General features: G+C 48.5%; 1 protein-coding gene across 7 annotated transcripts in view; it reads right to left on the bottom strand.

Annotated features, from left to right (window-relative positions):
- SETD5 (SET domain containing 5) overlaps positions 1-20885 on the bottom strand; it is a 200203-nt gene extending 179318 nt beyond the window's left edge. For 2 of the 7 annotated variants that reach the window (XM_030570399.1, XM_030570398.1), the window contains exon 1: positions 20436-20879. The gene's annotated coding sequence lies outside the window, so the exon portion shown is untranslated. Of the gene's footprint in view, positions 1-20435 lie in introns of all 7 variants that reach the window. The other 5 variants (XM_030570405.1, XM_030570404.1, XM_030570400.1 and 2 more) reach the window with 4 other exon arrangements.
- Between the last annotated feature and the right edge of the window lie 2957 nt (positions 20886-23842).

Below are 23842 nucleotides of genomic sequence, written 5' to 3' on the forward strand. Positions count from 1 at the left end.
GTCAGCCACGCAGGAGCCACGCCGCTAGGTGCAGCAACTGCAGGTCTGGGTGACAGAGGGTCCCGTGGTCCTGGGTGATCAGGTCCGGATGAAGGAGCAGGGGAACTGGGTCGGCTACGGCCAAGTCCAGCAGCATGGTGTACCAGTGCTGCCTGGGCCATGCCGGGGCCACCATGATCACGAGAGCCCTGTCTCTGCGCACCTTCAGGAGGACCTTGTGGACCAGAGGGAACGGGGGAAACGCATAGTACAGGTGGGTCGACCACTGGATGAGGAAGGCATCCGCTATCGACCCCGGCTCCCTGCCCTGAAAGGAGCAGAACGCTTGGCACTTCCTGTTCCCCTTGGACGCGAAGAGGTCCACCCGGGGATAACCCCACCTCCGGAAAATGGAGAGAGCGACGTCCGGGCGAAGGGACCACTCGTGTGACAGGAAGGATCTGCTCAATCGATCCGCCAGCGTGTTCCGTACTCCAGGGAGGAAAGAAGCCCTGAGGGGAATGGAGTGGGCTACGCAAAAGTCCCAGAGTCGTATCGCCTCGAGGCACAGGGAGGAGGACCTGGTGCCGCCCTGCTTGTTGATATAGTACATGGTCGTCGTGTTGTCCGTGAACACGGCGACACAACGACCCTGAAGCTGATGACAGAACGCTTGACAAGCAAGGCGGACCGCTCTCAACTCCCGCATGTTGATGTGTAGCCCCACCTCCTCCTGAGACCACAGGCCCTGTGTCCGCAGGGTCCCTAGGTGGGCCCCCCAGCCTAGATCTGAGGCATCCGTTGTCAGGGATACCGAGGGCTGAGAGGGGTGGAAGGGAAGACCCGCACATAATACGGACTGGTCTAGCCACCAGCCGAGAGAATCTAAGACCTTCTGGGGGATTGTGACTAACATGTCTAACGGTTGCCTTGCCGGCCTGTAATGACTGATAAGCCACAGCTGGAGAGGCCTCATGCGGAGCCGAGCGTAGTCGGTCACAAAGGTGCAAGCCGCCATGTGGCCTAACAGGGTTAGACATGTCCTCACTGACGTCAATGGGGCTGACCGCAAACGTTGAACGATCGCCACCATGGTCTGGAACCGTTGCAGAGGCAGCAAGGCCCTGCCCACAGTGGCGTCCAGGACGGCCCCGATAAACGCCACCTTCTGAGTGGGCCTCAGGGTGGACTTGTCTGTGTTTATCAAGAGGCCCAGACTTGCAAACATGCCGGTGATCACGCGGACATGGCTGTTGACTTGTTGTTCCGACGTGCCCCGAATCAACCAGTCGTCCAGATAAGGGAACACGTGGACACGGTTGCGCCGAAGATGCGCCACGACAACTGCCATGCATTTTGTAAACACCCTTGGGGCCGTGGACAGGCCAAATGGGAGGACTGCAAATTGATAATGAAGAGCCCCCACAACGAAGCGGAGGAAGCGTCTGTGGCGCGGCCAAATGGCAATGTGGAAATACGCGTCCTGCATGTCGAGGGCGGCGTACCAGTCTCCCGGATCCAGGGATGGAATAATGGTCCCCAGGGATACCATGCGGAACTTCAACTTCACGAGGTATTTGTTGAGCTCTCGCAGGTCAAGGATAGGCCTGAGGCCCCCCTTGGCCTTGGGGATCAGAAAGTAGCGAGAATAAAACCCCTTGCCTTTCTCGCTTTCCGGAACCGCCTCTATAGCTCCTTTGCTGAGGAGCGTCTGCACCTCCTGCCGAAGGAATTGCTCGTGAGAGGGGTCCCTGAAGAGGGACGAGGAAGGAGGGCGGGAAGGAGGAAATGAAACAAACTGCAGGCGGTATCCCGTCTGCACCATGCTTAAGACCCAGCGGTCCGATGTTATTTGGGACCACGCCGGGAGGAAAAACGAAAGGCGGTTGGAAAACGGGGGGGAAGGATCCATAGGGGAAACTGTTACTGCGCCCTCGGGCGCACCTTCAAAATGAAGGCTTAGGTCCAGGCGGGGGTTTTGAGGAGCCTTGGTTCTGCCCCCCTTGGTTCCCCGACTGCCTGCGCCTTCCGTTCCTGCCGCGGCACCTGTAAAGGTCCTGCCGCTGGCGGAACTGGGAAAACGGCCTGCGTTGTTGTTGTTGCTGCGACCTAAAGGGTCTACGCTGCGTCACGGGGGTGTGCATCCCGAGGGACCGCATAATGACCCGGTTGTCTTTCAGACTCTTGAGTCTGGGGTCTGTCTTGTCAGAGAACAAGCCCTGGCCTTCGAAAGGAAGGTCCTGTATAGTATGCTGGAGTTCCGGCAGAAGGCCGGAAACCTGCAGCCAGGAGATGCGACGCATCATAACTCCTGACGCGAGGGTACGGGCAGCCGAGTCCGCAGCGTCCAAGGAGGCTTGCAAGGCCATGCGTGCGACCTTCTTGCCTTCGTCCAAGATGGCCGCAAACTCTTGGCGAGCATCCTGTGGCAGCAGCTCCTTAAATTTGTCCACTGCCACCCAGGAATTAAAGGCATATCTGCTCAGCAGGGCCTGCTGGTTGGAGACCCTGAGCTGCAGCGCCCCAGCCGAATACACCTTACGGCCAAGGAGGTCCATCCGCCTGGCTTCTCTGGATTTGGGGGCTGGAGCCTCCTGGCCGTGACGCTCCCTATCGTTCACTGATTGCACCACCAGTGAACCCAGAGTCGGGTGTACATGGAGATATTCGTATCCCCTAGAAGGGGCCATGTACTTCCTCTCGACGCCTTTCGCTGTCGGAGGGATGGAGGCCGGGGACTGCCAGATGGTGTTGGCGTTGGCCTGGATGGTCCGTATAAAGGGCAGGGCGACCCTGGTGGGAGCATCAGAAGAGAGGATGGTTACAATTGGATCCTCTATCTCCGAGACCTCCTCTGCCTGCAGACTCAGATTTTGAGCCAATCACCTGAGGAGGTCTTGGTGCGCCCTGAGATCCAGCGGGGGGGGGACTGTTGGAGGAGGTACCCGCCACCGCCTCATCCGGGGAGGAGGATGAGGAGACCCCAGGCACGAGAGTGTCTAACTGAGGGTCTTCCTCAGCCCTCGCCTCTGCCTCAGGAGCCACAGCGGAGTCTTGCTGCTTGGACCCTTCCTCCCCTTCCGGGGAGGGAGGGGGGCGAGACAACGAGGCTTCAGGAGCCCTACGCTCCGCAGTCGCCGGCCTAGCAGGGAGCTGCTGGGGGCCCTGGGCCTGATGGTATGCCCAGGGTCTCCAGAATCCCCACTGTTGTGGGCCTTGGTCCTGCAGCGGCGGATCACCGAACAGCGCCGTCTGCCGGTCGGTGCCCAGCGCATACCCGCTGTCCGTCTGGGAGGATACGGACGGCTGTCTAGAGGGCCATGGAGGGGCCGACCCTGGATGGTAAGGGTCTGCGTGGGCCGGCACGGAGGATCGTCTCGGTGCCGGGGACCGGTGCCGGGAGTCATATCGGTGCCGGGATCGGGATCGGGACCGGGTTCTGTCGCGGTGCCGGGAGGTCGACCGAGACCGGGACCTGCCACCGGCTCGGTGCCGGGAGGTCGACCGAGACCGGGACCTGCCACCGGCTCGGTGCCGGGAGGTCGACCGAGACCGGGACCTGCCACCGGCTCGGTGCCGGGAGGTCGACCGAGACCGGGACCTGCCACCGGCTCGGTGCCGGGAGGTCGACCGGTGCGGCGAGTAGCGTCGGGACCTGCTCCTGGAATCGCGGTGCCGGTCTCGGCGACTGGAACCTGACCGCGATCGTCTCGATGTCGACCGGTGCCGCGAGTGCGACCGGTACCGCTGAGGGGAGCGGTGCCGGGACTGCGAGCGGCGGCGGGACCTGGAGCGCCCAAGACGTCGGGACCTGGATCGTGAACGAGATCTTCTGGGCGGTGCCGACATCATGGGCTTGCCTCTGGACACAACCCGCACCGGAGGTACCGGGGGTGGCAGCCGAGTGGGCTCAGTCAGGGCTATGAGGTCCCGAGCCGAGGCGAAGGTCTCCGGTGTGGATGGGACCATTATCTCAACCCCAGATCTCATGGGGGAGCTCAGCGGTACCGGACTCGACGGACCCGCCGGGCCCGGAGTCGACGGTGCCGGCGGCGCCGCGGCCGATGTCGAGGCCGGGCGCTCTAGCCGGGTCTGCCTGGCCGGAGTATTGGACTTCGACGGCCTTGGTTCTGACTCCGGTGCCGGAGAGGGTCGGTGCCGGGGAGTCTTCTCTGTGCCAGTGCGATCCGGTGCCGGCGCCGAGATCACGGCCTGCGAAGCCGTCGGGTCAAGTGCCGCCTCCATTAGGAGAGTTCGGAGCCTTTGATCCCTCTCCTTCTTTGTCCTCGGCTTAAAGGCCTTACAGATGCGGCACTTGTCAGATCTGTGCGATTCCCCGAGGCACTTCAGGCACGCTTCGTGGGGATCGCTGGTAGGCATGGGCTTCTTGCAGGCCGCACACTGTTTGAAGCCCGGCGAAACAGGCATGAGCCTGGCGCCGGGTGCCGGGAAGGGCTAAGCCCCCGGCGAAGAACTACTTAACAACTATTTAACTTAACTATCTACTTAACCAACTAATTAACAACTATAATGGACTAGAGATGAACGATAGATAAACGATAGAGAACTAGGAGAGCTAGGGACGTGGAGGACAGCTATGCCGCGCTCCACAGTTCCAACGACCGACACGGCGGTAAGAAGGAACTGAGGAGCGGGCGGGCCGGCAGGGATATATATTGGGCGCCATGGCGGCGCCACTCCAGGGGGCGACCTGCCGGCCCACTGGAGTTGCTAGGGTAAAAAGTTTCCGACGAACGTGCACGCGCGGCACGCACACCTAACTGGAATGGATGTGAGCAATCACTCGAAGAAGAATGACCTGCACCCTTCCGTCCCCTTCCCACAACCCACGGCGCCAAAATGGGATGAGGTGCTCTGTGGGATAGCTACCCATAATGCACCACTCCCAACAGCGCTGCAAATGCTGCAAATGCGGCCACACTGCAGCGCTGGTAGCTGTCAGTGTGGCCACACTCCAGCGCTTTCCCTACACAGCTGTAGGAAGACAGCTGTAACTCCCAGCGCTGCAGACCTCCAAGTGTAGCCAAGGCCTAAGTTTCAGATTTGATTCCTTTCTTGAGACTGATTAGCTCAAGTGAAATGGTCAGCAGTTGGTGGGTTCTAGCTGAAAACTACAGGTATTCTACCCACAGTACCTAGTGGTTTTATCTGCAGATAACATTCCCAATGTCAAAAGCCCTGAAACAGCAGCGGTCTCAAAAGTCATCTAATATGCAGCCACCTCCATGTCTTGTGAGTTATTCAGGAGACCCAATCTCTACATGCAATGCCACTATAGCTGCAACCAGAAGCACTCAAACTAGCAGCCCTGATTTAAAGATGAAAGGAGGGTGGTGGCAGGATATATTCTGTGAGGGGGCCAATGATGCTGGAATGCACTACAACTTCTTGGCATGCCAAAGACCAGATTGGTTAACTTTCTGGGGATGCTGTAACGCCCATCTTTTTACCCACACACATTTAGGAAAGGGTCAGGAATATAGGGCCATGAGTTAGGGATTATAAAGCATGTTGGTTTTACTGTTAAGTATTATGGTGGCTTATGTGAGCAGTTATTTGGTTATTTATCTTTCTGCAGACTAATTGCCAGGTGAAGGTGTTTTAAACTGAACTGTAATCAAGGACCATACCAGACCTCCAGTGGCCAATTAAAATCTACCAAAAGGCAGACCCATACCAGCTTCTGGAGCCTCTCTGCTCACGTTTATTGCTCCTTTACTAATCTGTCCTATGCTCAAAATACATTGGGAACCAATCTACAAAAAGTGACTACCACCACTTTTCTAGCAGAGCCAACAAATTATAAACTTCATAAGTAAGTAAAGGGATCCTATCAACTTAAATTTCATGTCCAGAAATCTTGTACCTACTATACTTAAAATGTCTATAGTTACTAAAATTGAAATTTAAAGGAAAAAAATATTTGTTTCTCCAGTGTCTTCCCTTTGTGTACTGAACAGTATTTTGTGTGAGGTAGTTTCACTGTTCCCCTGAAAACTCAGGCAAAGTTTCTCTTGCTGAAAAGACCCTCAAATATCAAGAGGAACAGAAAAAGAACACTTTGTACTCAATGGAATCTGCCACAGTCTGGTGGCACACTGCCAACTGAAGAAAGACCCAAGCCTCAGCTGAATCATTAGATGTCAAGATCTTGTAATTATAGCTGCTCAGTGCTGGAATACACTAAACCCCCAAAGGTAGCAAGAGCGTGGCAGAGATACCACAATTCTGAAGCAAGCACTGTAAGTACTTCAGCAGCTAGGCCTTGCTGGTGCTAGCCCTGGTAGGTTCAAACAACCATTCAGACACATGGCTAAAGGAGCAGGAACTTTCCTGGGGCGTGGGGGGCAGTGCAAAAAAGGGATAGGTTGCAAATACCATAAGTGTAGAGGCTTAAACAGGTACACTTCAAAATGAGCAACAGTGGTTCTTGTGTGGGCCCCAAGAGCAGTTAGGGCTCTTCAGACACAGTACCTGGGGGGCCCTCTCCAGTTCAGTTTCTAGTCAAGCCAATAGAAACTTGCAGGTCTATAGGCCAGACTCGGTGGTATTTCTCTCAACAGGGTTCCACTGCACTGGCTCCCTGCCCAAGTGCTACAGCTCACCCCCATGTACCATGCAGACCTGCACCCAGCTGTAATGCCCAACAGTCACAGTATGTTCCACATGTGGCTCTCTGCATAATTTCTGGAGGTGCTTCTCAGCAGCTCCTAACTAACGCTGCTGGCTCCTGCTTCCCAGACAGCTAGGGTGACCAATTCACAACACTAAAATACCAAGACACATTGGGGTGCTGTCAGCCCCGCTCACGGTCCACCCAGGTTCCGCCCCTCACTCGGCCTCCAAGTCCCGCCCCCTCTCCACCCCGCTCAGCCACCCCCCACCATGCCCTTCCTCATCTCCCAGCCCCCTACTGGCTTGCTGCATCCATCCTCAGTGCCCCACCCACCACTCATCTCCTCACCCCGCCTGACCACCTCTTCACCCTTCCCGCCCGCCTCTCACTCCTACAGTGCCAACTTCCTCTCTGCCAGGTGGGTGCTCACCCATCCCCCACTTCTTCCGGCCCAAGCATCTGCCCTCGCTCTGCCTCCGTTCCATCCCCTTCCCCTAAGTCCCCACCCCTGCCTCGCCTCTTCTCCACCTCCTCCCCTGAGCGCGCTGCAGCCCTGCTCCTTCCCTCTCCCTTCTGAAAGTGCTAAGCACCACCAAACAGCTGTTAGGCAGCAGGAAGGGTTAGGAAGGAGGAGGAGCGGGGATGCAGCACGCTCGTGGGGGTGGGGGAGGAAGAAGGAGAGAGTTTGACAGAGGGAGGATTACGATGGTAAGGAGGACCCGCAACACCTGTGGCAGCACTGCTTCTGTCTCCTCCACCTGCGCCTGTAGCCAGACAGAGCACCAAAGCATGGATGCTTTTACCCAGATTCTGGTGTGGGCTTGCAAAGACTGTAACTTGCAATTTTCACTTACTGATATCCAGGTTGGGGGTGGCATCCAATGTGAAAGGTGCCTACTGGTGGAATCTCTCAGGCAGCAGGTGGGAGAGCTACAGGAGGAGGTGGCTAGGCTGAGGAACATCCGTATCCATGAGCAATTCCTGGACAGTATCCATGTGGAGACAGCTGACGTAGCTGTCCCAGTTTACAGGACTACTGACACACCAGTGGAGGAGGAGATGGCTCAGGGTGGACACTGGCAGCTGGTTACTTCTGGCAGCAGGCAGTGCTCCACCCCTGCTGCGGTAATAGATAACCGTTATGCTCTTCTTGATATAGGAGAGAAGGAATCACCCCCAACAGTTAAGGAGGCGAAGCCTTGTACCCCTAAGGCTGGGAGGTCTGCTGCAACCACTGATAATAAGAAACGTAGGGTAGTGGTGGTTGGAGACTCTCTGCTGAGGGGGACGGAGACACCCCTCTGTCGCCCTGACCGTTCATCCCGGGAGGTATGCTGCCTGCCAGGGGCCCGTATCCGAGATGTTACAGAGGCTTTGTCGAGGATTATCCGGCCTTCTGACTACTACCCCATGCTACTCATCCATGTGGGCACAAATGATACTGTGAGGTGTGACACTGAGTAGATCAAGAGTGACTACAGGGCTCTGGGAGTACGGGTTAAGGAGTTTGGAGCGCAGGTGGTATTCTCTTCGATTCTTCCTGTCGAAGGCAGGGGCCCGGGCAGAGACAGATGCATCGTGGAGATGAATGCCTGGCTGCGAAGATGGTGTCGCCAGGAGGGCTTTGGCTTCCTCGACCACGGGATGCTATTCAAGGAAGGACTGCTAGGAACAGATGGCCTTCACCTTTTGCGGAGGGGAAAGGCCTTCTTTGCGCACAGACTGGCTAACCTAGTAAGGAGGGCTTTAAACTAGGTTCGACTGGGACAGGTGAGCAAACCCCACAGGTAAGTGGGGAACAAGACCTGGGAGATGGGTTGGAAATTGGAGGGAGCACGGGCTATAATGGCAGAGAGAAAGGAGGGTCAGGGCAAAGCTGGGAGGCAAGATCAAACCAGTATCTTAGATATCTATATACAAATGCAAGAAGTATGGGTAACAAGCAGGAAGAACTGGAAGTGCTAATAAATAAATACAACTATGACATTGTTGGCATTACGGAAACTTGGTGGGATAATACACACGACTGGAATGTTGGTGTGGATGGGTATAGTTTGCTCAGGAAGGATAGACGGGGAAAAGGGAGGAGGTGTTGGCTTATATATTAAAAATGTACACACTTGGACTGAGGTGGAGATGGACATAGGAGATGGAAGTGTTGAGAGTCTCTGGGTTAGGCTAAAAGGGGTAAAAAACACGAGTGATGTCGTGCTGGGAGTCTACTACAGGCCACCTAATCAGATGGAAGAGGTGGATGAGGCTTTTTTCAAACAACTAACAAAATCATCCAAAGCCCAAGATTTGGTGGTGATGGGGGACTTCAACTATCCAGATATATGTTGGGAAAATAACACCACGGGGCACAGACTATCCAATAAGTTCCTGGACTGCATTGCAGACAACTTTTTATTTCAGAAAGTTGAAAAAGCTACTAGGGGGGAAGCTGTTCTAGACTTGATTTTAACAAATAGGGAGGAACTCGTTGAGAATTTGAAAGTAGAAGGAAGCTTGGGTGAAAGCGATCATGAAATCATAGAGTTTGCAATTCTAAGGAAGGGTACAAGGGAGTACAGCAAAATAGAGACAATGGATTTCAGGAAGGCGGATTTTGGTAAGCTCAGAGAGCTGATAGGTAAGGTCCCATGGGAATCAAGACTGAGGGGAAAAACAACTGAGGAGAGTTGGCAGTTTTTCAAAGGGACGCTATTAAGGGCCCAAAAGCAAGCTATTCCAATGGTTAGGAAAGATAGAAAATGTGGCAAAAGACCACCTTGGCTTAACCATGAGATCTTGCGTGACCTACAAAATAAAAAGGCATCATATAAAAAATGGAAACTAGATCAGATTACAAAGGACGAATATAGGCAAATAACACAGGAATGCAGAGACAAGATTAGAAAGGCAAAGGCACAAAATGAGCTCTAACTAGCTATGGGAATAAAGGGAAACAAGAAGACTTTTTATCAATACATTAGAAGCAAGAGGAAGACCAAGGACAGGGTAGGCCCACTGCTCAGTGAGGAGGGGGAAACAATAACGGGAGACTTGGAAATGGCAGAGATGCTTAATGACTTCTTTGTTTCGGTCTTCACTGAGAGGTCTGAAGGAAAGTCTAGTATAGTGAATGCTTACGGGAAGGGGGTAGGTTTAGAAGATAAAATAAAAAAAGAGCAAGTAAAAAATCACTTAGAAAAGTTAGATGCCTGCAAGTCACCAGGGCCTGATGAAATGCATCTTAGAATACTCAAGGAGTTAATAGAGGAGGTATCTGAGCCTCTAGCTATTATCTTTGGGAAATCATGGGAGACGGGGGAGATTCCAGAAGACTGGAAGGGGGCAAATATAGTGCCCATCTATAGAAAGGGAAATAAAAACAACGCAGGAAACTACAGACCAGTTAGTTTAACTTCTGTGCCAGGGAAGATAATGGAGCACGTAATTAAAGAAATGATCTGCAAACACTTGGAAGGTGGTAAGGTGATAGGGAATAGCCAGCATGGATTTGTAAAGAACAAATCGTGTCAAACTAATCTGATAACATTCTTTGATAGGATAACGAGCCTTGTGGATAAGGGAGAAGCGGTGGATGTGATATACCTAGACTTTAGTAAGGCATTTGATACGGTCTCACATGATATTCTTATAGATAAACTAGGAAAGTACAATTTAGATGGGGCTACTATAAGGTGGGTGCATAACTGGCTGGATAACCGTACTCGGAGAGTAGTTATTAATGGCTCCCAATCCTGCTGGAAAGGTATAACAAGTGGGGTTCCGCAGGAGTCTGTTTTGGGACCAGATCTGTTCAATATCTTCATCAACAATTTAGATGTTGGCATTGAAAGTACGCTTATTAAGTTTGCGGACGATACCAAACTGGGAGGTATTGCAACTGCTTTGGAGGACAGGGTCAAAATTCAAAATGATTTGGACAAATTGGAGAAATGGTCTGAGGTAAACAGGATGAAGTTCAATAAAGATAAATGCAAAGTGCTCCACTTAGGAAGGAACAATCAGTTTCACACATACAGAATGGGAAGAGACTGTCTAGGAAAGAGTATGGTAGAAAGAGATCTAGGGGTCATAGTAGACCACAAGCTTAATATGAATCAACAGTGTGATACTGTTGCAAAAAATAGCAAACGTGATTCTGGGATGCATTAACAGGTGTGTTGTAAACAAGACACGAGAAGTCATTCTTCCGCTTTACTCTGTGCTGGTTAGGCCTCAACTGGAGGATTGTGTCCAGTTCTGGACACCGCATTTCAAGAAAGATGTGGAGAAATTGGAGAGGGTCCAGAGAAGAGCAACAAAAATGATTAAAGGTCTTGAGAACATGACCTATGAAGGAAGGCTGAAGGAATTGGGTTTGTTTAGTTTGGAAAAGAGAAGACTGAGAGGGGACATGATAGCAGTTTTCAGGTATCTAAAAGAGTGTCATCAGGAGGAGGGAGAAACTTGTTCGCCTTAGCCTCCAATGATAGAACAAGAAGCAATGGGCTTAAACTGCAGCAAGAGAGATTTAGGTTGGACATTAGGAAAAAGTTCCTAACTGTCAGGGTAGTTAAACACTGGAATAGATTGCCTAGGGAAGTTGTGGAATCTCCATCTCTGGAGATATTTAAGAGTAGGTTAGATAAATGTCTATTAGGGATGGCCTAGACAGTATTTGGTCCTGCCATGAGGGCAGGGGACTGGACTCGATGACCTCTCGAGGTCTCTTCCAGTCCTAGAATCTATGAGGAGGGGGGAGCTTGGCTGCAATTTTTCCCAATAAGTGCTCCAACCCTGGAGCACCCATGGAGTCAGCACCTCCCTCCCACTCGCCTCCTTACCTGAATATCACGACAAATGGCGTCCTGATCATACATAGATTGGGATGTGGGACAAAGGGTTAAATATCGGGACATCTGGTCACCCAGAGAGCTCACTCAAACCTTGGTTAAAACCCTTCGTCCTACCCAGCCAGGGGAAAAAGCAGTGTAGTGGGAAAGGGGTTGATGAGAGTTGTGCTCCCCTGCTTATCAGATCCATCACAAACCGCATTTTACCATTTGGTGCTGGACTGCAGCACTCAGGTTTTTCTACAGTACCCATGACCATAGAGTCTAACAGACAAGACCCCAAGTAACAGCAGCTCTATAGGTCATCTAACAGCAGACAGGACACCCCCACGCACATACCAACAGCAGATCCAGCACCAAACTGAGAAGCTGCAACTTTTATGAGCAGATGGCAAACTGCAATCCAATTATAATGATGACCTGGTGAAGTTAGTGTAACATGGTTTATTTGGAGGAACCCTTGAAAGTTTTCCATAGGACTGCAGCAGTTAATAGTTCACCATCAAAATTGATTAGGGGCCTTTGCCTGTCGTAACAGGTGACACCTATGCTCCACACTGCTGTTATAAAACAGCAAGTGCACTTGCCGATCTTGCAGGCCATGTTTAAAGCAGTAAATAACCTAATTCCAGCCCAGGGTAATGCCTGACTAACACAATATGGCCAAACGGCTGCATTTATCTATAGAGACTACAAGTCCCAGCATGCAATAACAAAAAGATGCCTGACTGGAGCATTGCATGCCAGGATCTGTAGTTGGATAGGCCACCTCTCCATATTAAAGACAAGAAGCTTCAATACACTATCATATACAAAAGTTAGAGGTGGTCCCCTAACAAATTTCCAGCGTAGCAGCCTTGGGTTCAACCATACTCTTATTTTACAGAAAAGTCCTTTCCAGCAAAGGTATCTAGAAGATATCGATAACCCTGACTTATTACTAATCCATTTCTATGCATAAATGTGACTATATTACAGTAAAGACTCAGTCATTCACAATTTTCTATAGTGCTTTGATATTTTACAAAGAAAACAGAAATTATGACTGCAAAAGTCACAGTGAAATAAGGAATTAGCTAATTTCTGAGTAAAAAAGGGATAATCCATTACAAAATGTACTTCATTCATTTATTTGAGAAGTATTTAGTTTTGTTTACAATATAGTATAGTGTACTAAAGAATATTTTGTTATATATTTTACAGATGTAATGAGACATCACTGCAGTTCCCTGCTATTAAGTCTTGTGAGAAATGGGGAGAGATTGCCTCATATGTGCAAATTATGGGGTGTGCAGATCAGTAAAATTTTATATTTACATTTTCTAAAAATACTTAAAAGGTTTTTCCATTTTAAAACTCAAGTTAAAGAATTTTTATTACACCATCACCTTGAGGCCCCACCTGACATTAAACCTCCATTGTGGGAGGCACTGTAAACACAGGACAAGCAAGGAGGAAGAAAGGAAGCATTACCGCCATTTTACATGAGGAAGTCAAATGCAGACTGTTAGCCTAAAGATACAAGGGAGACTGTGGCAGAGCCAAATAACCACACCACCTGAGCCCCAGTGAAGCACCCTAACCACATCCCCTGCGTCCTTACAATTCATAAATCTACAAAGATGCTTTGAACTGCACATGGGAAGCCCAGTGAATCCCAATCACATCCTACTTAACTTGCCCATTTAAACATGTAACCTTTTCCTAAAGCTATAGCTACGGTAAACCTTTACTTTTATTTTTTTAAGTATAGCAGAACGTAGTGGATCACACATACTGCAATACTAAAAATAAATCTACAATTATATTATTGGAAACGTATTACGAAGTGCAACTTTACAGGATCTGAACTCAAAACCTTGAAAACAAAGTAGAAACTTATTCACTAAGCAGCATCTTTGGTTAAAAGCCACAGTGATTTAAAGGTATACTTTGGTCATTAGAGAACTCCGATACTGTTTTATTAACTTAAATGACAAAGTATTAAAAACCATGTCATAAAGGGGAAGCAACACCACCATATTTAAGGTTGAGATGAGCTTACTGTTTAATATATGAACTGCAAGTTTAGTTCCAGAGGCATTCAAAATTTAATAAAATGTTTTGCTCATTCAACAAAAGAATAAAACATTTTCATACAATACATAGGGAACTTATATGTCAAATTATTTTACAACACAAAGTCTGTGCAAAAAAACCTACATTGTTTAGTATTGTCAAGAAAAACTCCAAGTTCCTCCTTAAACTTGATCTTGTCCTGTGGTATCAATAGATATGCTTTAGTTAAAAAGCATGGTTATACATGTGATTTCATATTCATTCTTTAATCAGAGACCTGCATATCAAATTGGTTCACTTTAAAAGACAAAAAAGGATTATCTTAGCACCAGCAGTCCAAACTTTTACCTCTGCCACTGATGTAACAGGTAAAAGATTGCGATCCTGTTGATGCCCAAGACAGAAAAGAACCTAGCTCACTCTCCTTGAGTGGTATGAGCTCTGCAAGGCCAATGGGAATAAGCTTGTTTGAATCAGTAGGTTAGCAGCCATGACAAACAAAACATCTGTTTACAATGTGGTGCCATTTTCAGTCACTCTTCTGACTATAAACACAATAAGGGTGATATTGGGTGTTCCATTCTAAACACCTTTTCAATTCATAGTTTTCTTAAAATTCTTTAAGGGATAAAATTTCTCACAGATTATCTCAACCCAGAAGATTTTGTTTTTAAGTGTGTGGGGCGAGGAAATCAGTTCAGCTAGTTTGGAGTTAGGTGGGTAAACAAAGTTTTTCGTTTTAAACTGCCTTTGTGTGTGTCTGAGTGAGAGAGTGAAATACCAGCTTTGTTCAAACATAGCCCTTCCAAGTAATAATAATAACGCCCATGTGTTATATTGGTTTTCATCCATAGATCTCAAAGCACTTCACAGTCCTTAATTTACTTATTCTCTCAACACTGTGAGGTAGGGAAGCATCATCATATTCATTTTATGGCTGGGAAACAACAGCACAGAGGCTAAGTGACTTGTCCAAGGTCACACAGGAAGATTTTAGAGAGCAGAGAAATGAATCCAGGTCTCCCAGTACCCTAACCACTGGACCATCCATCCCACTGCAAGTTATAAGCCACTAGATCTAAGTACTTAAGCTTAGAATTTCAGGATTTTGGACATTTATGATTTCCAGAACACTGCTCACTAGAACACATTGCACATACTATTTTATAAGGTTCACAGCTGCAAATGTTACTAATAAAGTTATGTACAAATTTCCAATGTAACTTGTTTTCACTTTCTGCAAATTTCTCCTTGGGGGGGGGCTATAACTTTTCAATCTTGATCTCAGCCCTTAGAAGAAGTTTTTAAAAAATCCCTTTAGCCACTTTCAAAAGTAAAGGAAAATTATAACCCTACTCCACTAACTGAAAATTGGCTGAAAAAAAAATCTCCAGACTTGCCACACAGTTCATCCTCCAAGAGGAAGAATGCTTCTCTGCTAATTACAGAAAAAATTAGAAACTGGGAGCAGATGAAAAATTGTTTCTTCAGTATGCTCATTGGGAATTAACTAAGTTCAACAGCTTAATAAGCCCCACCCCTTTGTAGCTCAATGAGGAGGCCAGGCAAACTGCATATTCTCCCTGCTCAGTAGGGACAGGAGTTGCTGCTAGGAAGATTTGCTGCAGGAATACTGGAAAAGTGCCACTGAAAGAGCAAATTCCTGCAAAATAGCAACTTCAGCAAGGAAAGGAGAAAACTGAAGACATGAAAAATTGTAGATTACACACTTTCTAGGTGTCTAATTTTTGCTGCATTCCAGTTACCTGAAAATTTTAATCTTTCATTTTTTTTTAAAAAGTTCCCTTTTCCCATTGTCAAGAGACTTTCGGATGTAAACTGTCATCATCATATTACCCCAGACTTGTACTGTCTACAAATGAAATAAGCAGCAAAGGTGCTACAAACTAACTGTTGCCACATCCTATTCCTTTACATGAAGCATGAACTTTAAAGTCTATAATTAGCCTAATAACAATATGTAAAAGACCAAAAAATTAAATACAAAAGTTGTTAATGTAATATGTTTATTTAAGGGTGAATAAGTGAAGAGAGAGAACTGTGAAGGTTTTCATATTAATCTTCATTTGCTCATATCACATGTGTATTTACACCTCTACCCTGATATAACGCGACCCGATATAACACAAATTTGGATATAATACGGTAAAGGAGCACTTTGGGGGAGGGGGGCGTGGTGCGCATTCCAGTGGATCAAAGCATGTTTGCTATAACGCGCTTTCACCTATAACACGCTAAGATTTTTTGGCTCCTGAGAACAGCGTTATATCGGGGTAGAGGTGTATTTAAATATATATTCATTACTTGCTCACAATGCTGATTATGTTAATGTTACTATATAAACCTTCATACCTATATCCTGATTTGTGTACTAAAAACTTATAACCTTAATATTTTATTAGCATATTTTACATATATTAAGTTATGCATTTAACAGCTCAAAGAATGAGTCCAATGTGCATGCACAGGAGCAGGGTAACTTTACGTGAACCTTGACTTTTGAATTTCCTGAACTTTGTGCATTTGTTATGTCTGTATTACCACAGAGCCTTAAAGGAACACCGTTCAAGAGACTTAAAATCCACATTTTTGTCTACTATGGCATTAAAAAATTAAATATTTTTTTAAAGTTGACTTGCTGCATTTCTCTCAGCTGGGACACTAAAGACAGACACGTCAGTCTATCAATTTCATTTTCAGGTTATCATGCACTAAACCCCAGTATTTCAGCTACAGAAAGTGCAGGGGAATGTTTGTATTTTAAAAAACCTGTTTCCACTGGAAATACTTGTATATTCCATGTAACATTTCTACTAATCTGAAATTTTCTAAAGGTTTGTTTTTAAAGAGCATAAACAGGGTGAAATCTGATCCAACAGTATCTCTTTAATATTGCATTAATGAGCTTTTTTCTAACTTAGCTTGAATAAAAACAATGCCTCTCAAAATGAGAGTTGGCTGCAAACAACAGCTACCTGTAAAAGGGGATTAAAGTATATGTAAGATGTGGTCATACTGCCTTGGACTGTAATCTCAGATATCATTAGCTAATCAGTATTGCATTCAAGTGAGGACAACTCCAACAAATCCCAGGGTGGTCTAGAAAGTGTTATCAGTTATGTCTTCCCACTGAGTCAGCAGTGAATTAATGCTCCATTTATTGTGTTGGGGGCACTGCAAAATAAAGGCTGACTTGCAACTAGTGAAGATTCCTTCATATTTTTTACATGAGCAAGAAAGTAAGACCTAGTGTCCTGGCGAAATCCTAGACTGGGAAATTACTGCTGTCCTGTTGTAGTGTACGAGGGGTGAAAACATTATCTAAAGTTAAATAACTGCCACGTTCCACCCACAAGGTGGCTGTATTTCAGTTGTCTGTGCAGAGATTAGTCTAAGTTTACTTTCTAAAATACTGTGGAATCTACATCTCAAATATAAGATGTTATGCACCAATTATATTGTTTTGGAATAAGAAAATGATTCCTGACAGTCAAGCACATTTATTACAAACATTAGTTCAGATAAAATGTACAGTTAATCAGAAAACTACAAACTAACATGATATTTTATGAAAAAAGCTTAGTAGTTAGATTTTGTTAGCACAAACCAGACGGGTGTTTGCAAAGACCATGACTGTTTTCAAACACTTGGGTACATTTGTTTTACATATTGCTTTATCATTTTGTTACATGAATTCTGTATACAAATTTCAAGTTTTCAGATGTACTAATTTTTAAAATATATTAGTAATTGGGAATATATTTTTATCTGTTATTCAAAATGGTACAGACAATGTCCAGCACAAGATGTATCTCAAAAAATAGAGAGGTTAGATTTAAGTAGTTTTTTAAAAGTCAATTATTTCTCCTAAAAAGGAAATCTCTATTAAAACCAATTAGACAGTCCACTGCAGTGTGGTGCCTGCCAAGCTGCTCTTCACACAATATACAGTCATGGCAAAAATGGCCCTTTGCCACAGATACTGCAAATTGTTGCTACATTAAATGTTGGAGGCAGAGTGACATGTTTGCAGAGGTGGCATTTGCCATATATTTCACTATCTACAGCAGGGAAAATGGCTCAGTAACTGAGGAAAGTATTTCCTACATCTTTTGGTAGGCATCCAACTGCAGAAGAGGCTATATGCTATACATTTTGCTCTGCGGGTACAGCAAAAGGGGGAAAGTTCTTTAGATTGTGTTTTGTTGCTAGTTCCAAAGTTGAGCTGGGCCACTATTTTGACTGTTCTCTGCTCTGTGAATGGAAAATCCCCTTTCAGCAGTAGCAGACTAGTGTCCGCAGCACCCACCCACTGCACACAGCAGAAATTCCAGTCAATAAGGCAAATGGGGCCCAGCCGATGGAAGGGGAGGAAGGAGACATACGAACAATAAGGAAAGCATCTGGCTGTATGACTAACTGGAAAGGAGACTGGAGTCAGATGTAGATTGCAGTCCCAGATCCAAGGCTACAACTGTCTCTCTTGCTATAGGAAAATCATATCAATTCTCATTACCTAATTTTGCATAGAGAGAGACAAGATGGGTGAGGTAATACCTTTTACTAGACAACTTTCAAGCTCCATCAAACTCTTCAGTTTTCTGGAGCATAAAAGATTGTCTCTTGTTGGTGAAATACAAGATATTACTTCACCCATCTTGTGTTTCTCATATCCTGGGACCAAAACGGCTATAACAGTGGAAACAACTAAAAAAGCCAGCTCAGGGTTTCCAGCTCATATCCTAGTGCAATTCTAAGAACCAAACAATGAAATCCAGCCTGTAGTTTTATCCAGCTGGAGCAAGATTTACACACTTTTGTTTCAGAGCTGTGGAAATGCAAAAGCAAAGCCCTTTCTCTGAACAGGAACCAGGCATCTCCTAAGCACTATACTAATGGAGGCTGCTCTGCTGTCCTTCCCTGGAGACAGCAGCCAACACTACTGAAGCTTCTCACGTAGCAACCAGAGCTCCCGCAGCTGCTGTCACTGCCTTGAACACTTACACACAGGATCCAAAGCAAAGCAACACCCTCCTTACTTCCTTCACCTTTGTGCTTCAAGCCAGAAGGCTGGAAACAAAATGACTTCCTGGGCCAGTTACAGAAAAATTCCTTGTACCTCCTTCATAGGTGAAAAGGGAAACTCCTACCCCCTATTAAGGAAATACTGAACTCTTTGTCTAGCCTTAGATTTTTGCTTTTAACAGCAGCACCTCCAGAGTGTCAATTTGGAATTAAAAAAAAAAAAAATGCTGCCAAAATCATGGTTTTCGCAACAATAGTCCCATCCCCCACAAGATGATATTAATTCACTCTCCTGCCCACAACCTCTGCCTGAGTGAACCTTAAACACTCCAATTACATAATGGGACAGAGAGAGACTGCAGGAGGCCACTGCAAGGCCTGCAAAGAGCTATTATCTCCTTAAAACATCATTGGCCTCTGCAGAGAGCTGGAAAAATCCCAGTGGTATATTATAATCACTGTACGATAAAATCCCAGGATCCCTCCGCACAACAGACTATCTGTTGCCTGTTGAGAATCCCCTTCATTACATCTATTTTCCCTGCTTAGAAACACAAGGAACCACATCTCAGTTCCTTCCTTCTGTCAGGGAACAGGAACCTGAAGTTCTTCCCAGAACCACTTTCCAGCTTAGAGAGCCAAAGCCCAACATTTTACAAGACATATGACATACAACAAAGGAGCTCTGTTTGAACAGTAGGCCATTAGCATCCAAGGACGAGCTGCTGGAGACACAGGTGACCTTGTCACAGCTGTACGCTGTTACAAATACGAATGGTGTTTTAGTTAGGTCCTGAGCCTAAACAGCCAGGTAAGGAGGCTGGGAATCCGCCCAGCAGGAGAAACACAACAGACAACGAAATGCAGGAAAATCCGTGCTGCAGCCTCCAGCACAAGGCAAGAAAAGGGAAGAGGATTATTAGTGAGCACACTGTACAGGCACCATGAGAAAGCAGAAAATGCAGGTCAAACACGTCCCTCCACCATACCCTGAAGGGACCTGCAGCTCAGAGCTGACAGCAGGGACAGGAAAGGAAACAGCAGCCCAGAGCAGGCTGCTTCAAGACAGAGGGTGATCCTCTCATTCCTGTGAAGCAATAATCTCGGCGTGGAAGTGATCAGCACAAAAGGGGGCTTTCCCACAACAGTGACTTTCCCCTCTCCTCTCTACAAGCAGCTCAAAGGCAACTGACAAAGCCCTCCACTGTACCGACCACCACCCACACAGAGACTTGCCTGGGAACCAAAACAAACTGAATTAATCAGAATCTAACTCTCTCTCTACCATGATAGCGACAACTCTGTCCTCCCAAGACAGGCAGATGCACACACTGAGGAGAAACGCCATGATTCCCTCTGGCAATTAACTAGGAGTCCCCGTCCTCACCAGCCCCCGAGCTGGGTAGTCCCCAATACTCCGGCTGGGGCTCCCATCTATACAAACACCTCCCCACATCCAGACGAGACACTCCTCGCACTTGTTCCCCCACTCTCCTCAGGGCTTAGCCAGGACTCCCCCCACGCCTTCGTTTCCATCCCAAGGGCTCGGCCCGGGCACCCCAGAGTCGGATAGGAGCCCCCGCCCACGGCTTAGGAACCCCACCCCCAGTCGGCTAGGCTGCAGGCGCCCCGCGGCTCTGGCCGCTCATCACCCCCCTTCCCATCCCAGGCCCGGCTGCGAGAGCCCCGTGCCGAGTTTCTCTCGCGCAGGCCCCTGGGGACGGAGACAAGGCAGCGAGCGGCGGCAAGAGCGACCCCGGGCCGAGAGCAGAGGCAGGTAGGGAGCGGCTGCAGCCGGCCGGCCGGCAGCCGTGAGGCGCTGCAGGGGACGCAGGCCGCGGGGCGCCCTTCCCCCAGAGCCCGCCCCCTACCTGGCCGGCCCGTTGCCCGGGCCCCCGCGCGCCACTAGGCCCGGCTCGGCGCCACGGCGTTTCCTGGGCAGCAGACGGGACCGAGACCCTCTGCGGCGGCGGCAGCCTCGGCCCCTCCCCCTCAGCACCACTGGCTGCGCCTCTTCCACGGGCCTGGCGGAAACAGCACTGAGCGCACGGGGCGCCCCAGCGCTGGCGCCAGGGGCTATCCAGACACGCCCACTGCCACTCCCCATTGGCTGCACCGTCGCCTAGCTCCACCCATTTCAACCGTATACTGGCAGCAGCACTCCTTCGAGCCTCAACTATTCACACTTTCGATTGGCCCCCAATTGAGCAGGCCACGCCCATGCCCACATCGCATTGGCTACAGTTGGCCCACCCAGTCGCTATCGCCACAGAGGCGGCTTCCTATTGGTGTCCCAAGCTGCCACTTTGAAGGGGGTAACGACGACAGAGAAGAGGCGCGAGCGGCTGCCTTACTGCTAGTACAAGAGCCTCGGGGCAGCTTCGAAGGCGGCTCCTATTGGCTATGGGGTGTATCTGGCCGTCTTGAAAATATGCTCTGGTTGGCCGAACCTCCCGTCAGTTAGGGACAAGTATCGGTGATGCGCACTGAGTTAGCCGCTCTACGTGACCGGAAGCGGAGCCGACCTATGATTGGTTCGGCGCCGCTGGAACCACGTGGGGGCGCCTCTCTCCCGGGGTGAACTCCCGCCTCGGGACACGTGGCAGAGAGAAGGGGTGGGGCGCTCGCAAGGCACGCGCACGCAGCCTCCCGCCCAGCGGGGAAGGGGGGCCGCGCCACCGGAGGATTGGCCCCTGCGGGTTCCCGTAGGGCGCTCGGCTGTGCCGGGCCTGGCTGCCCAGCGCTTTTACAGGGGGTCACGGCCTGGTCTGCGGCGCCGCCGCGAGCCCGGGACGCGCCCAGCGCTGCTATGATGCAGCGGCCGAACTCACCTGACTGCTCCAGCAGGAAACGCCCCCCGCCTCCAGCATCTCACCGCTCGCGCGGGGACCCGGCCTAGACCGGCCCAGACAGAGCGACCGCGCTGTAGAGGGGCCGGGCCAACGGCTCGACTCGCTCAAAGCAGCTGCCCCTTCAGCCCCGCACCCTAGCAGGGGCCACTGTCAGGTGCAAGAACCGCCCAGCAAGCAGAGCTGGAATAGAGCGACCCTCCCGCCCGCCCCAGCAGGGGCTGCCGCCAAGAGACCCACTGGAGGCTTGAAGCAAAAGGCTTTGTAGGTATTTAAAAGCTTTCAAATAACCGTGAATATTCTTAGGCAGAAGAACATCCAATCCTCCTTTCAATCCTGCTAAAATTCTTGGCCTCAACAACATCCCCTGGTCAAGCGTTCCACAGCTGAGAGTAGTCCTGAAAAAAAGCTTAGCAGCAGATAATTCAGTGTTAAACTCCTCATTTAGCAAAGCACATGCTAACTGAAGTTTAGTTGTCCCTTATGTATATTTTACACCATGATTGTGATAAGGAGAGAGTGACAAATGTTTGCCCCTCTAAAAAAGGAATGACCTGTCCCAGGCAAACAATTTTCTAAGACTGACACAAGGCAATGATTTGCCCATAGCCCTCTGCATGAGGAAGTCAGCTTATAGCAGAAGCACATGCACCTGTTGACTAGGCCATGCCCTCTAAACTCAGTCTACCCCCCATCCCCAGGAAAGTGAACACTAATTCCTTGATGCTTTAAGGGGACCTCATTATAACAATATGTGCCTCTTGCACACTATAATTAGTCTCCCTGGAAACATTCCTAGCTGCAGCTGAAGGATGAGTCTGATTGAAACATGTTCCTCACTGATTTCCCATCTGAAAAAGTGGCCTCATCTTCCCCAAGGTCGTTGTGGTGGTATCTGTAGTATAAGCTACCTTTTCATGTTACTTTTACTGAACATTGTTGGCAATACATATATCCTCATGGCTCTGTTCCTGTGCCAAATGGAGGAAACATCTAATAGCGGTGCAGCCAGCATGCTTCCTGTCACTTTAGTCACTGCACTAATCTCAGATATGTCAGAACAAGGCTAGAAAATGTGGGGTTTTTTTATTAAAAGCAACTCAAGCCTGATTCACTTAGGCTGTTGCATTTTATGCCTAATTCTATCTCCTCCCATCCTCTTGCAGGATCTAGAGAACATAAAAAACTGATGTAGCTTCCCAGAGTCTGATCTGAAACACAATCGAGGGCCATCTTGTAGAGGAAATGCAGTATCTGCACACACAGTAGGACAAGACACTATTGTGAAGAAGTCATTTTGAGCACTTAGAGCACAGCATGTACCCGGACAGCATCTTACTCCCCTCTGTACTGCAACAGGTCTATTGTGTTCTTTAATTCAGAGTTCATTCAAGCTTTGCCTTGACCCTTAGGCAATGAAATCCTCATCTCCACTACAGCAGGCACCCTGTCCCATTTTTCAGTCTAGCTACGTTCAATCTAAGGTGATACTGCCCTGGCCTGCCTCTCCCCATGACCCTTTCAAGTGCCATCTCCCCCAGCCCCACTTGGCCCATGACAGACAGTCAATATCTTCACCTACCTACTGCCTCTTTAGCAAAGTTGCTGTGGCAAAGGGTTTTCCACCTCATCACTACTGCTGCTTTTTTCTCTGTTGCTGCATCCACTGAGAGCAGCAGACAGGACACAACAGGAGTGCCACCTAGAGCAGCAGGAGCCAGATGAGATTCTGCAGACATTCCCACCCCAATCTCTCCCACCTCTCTGGGAGAGTGACCTGCCAAAAAAAATCTAGGGAAACTCTAGAAGTTGGAAGGTTTCCTAAGCATTAAATTCTCTAGCTGCATCATGTGATGTCACGTGGAACAGTCTCAAACTCTGGAAGGATATACAGTCTGGCATTGAATATCTTGAACTGCCATGGGCCACATGTCCTCCTGGTTTTACCTAGAGCACAAGGGTGACTACGCAGAGCTTTCAGCATCTCATCTGATGATTCTTCCAAAGCAGAAGTTGTAACCAAATCATACCTGACAGCTGTGCTCGCATTTTACCCAGGAACAGCCTAAACAAATCTGCTACTATCAGCAGGCAAGAATTCAAGTGTGCTTTTTTCTTATCAGGTATGTTCAAAACAGGCAGTCATTCAAATTATCATTCAACATGCAGCTGCTTCAGGACCCCACTGAACTAGTGGGTTTTCTCCTTTTCCCAGAATCTTAGCCAAAGCAAAGAATCTACCCCAACAGCATTTCCTGTACTGCCCCCAAGACATACACAAAAGGGAGTGCTGAATAAGCCGGGCAACTATAGGAACCACTCCCCCTTCCCCCATGAAAAGGGAAGTGGAAGAAGGAAAGCAGCAGTGGAATATTCTACTCTTTTCCTGAAGGCAAATAAACAAATTGTAACAAAGCCAAATCTGAACA

Source organism: Gopherus evgoodei, chromosome 7 (genome assembly GCF_007399415.2).
Source record: "Gopherus evgoodei ecotype Sinaloan lineage chromosome 7, rGopEvg1_v1.p, whole genome shotgun sequence".
NCBI lineage: Eukaryota > Metazoa > Chordata > Testudines > Testudinidae > Gopherus > Gopherus evgoodei.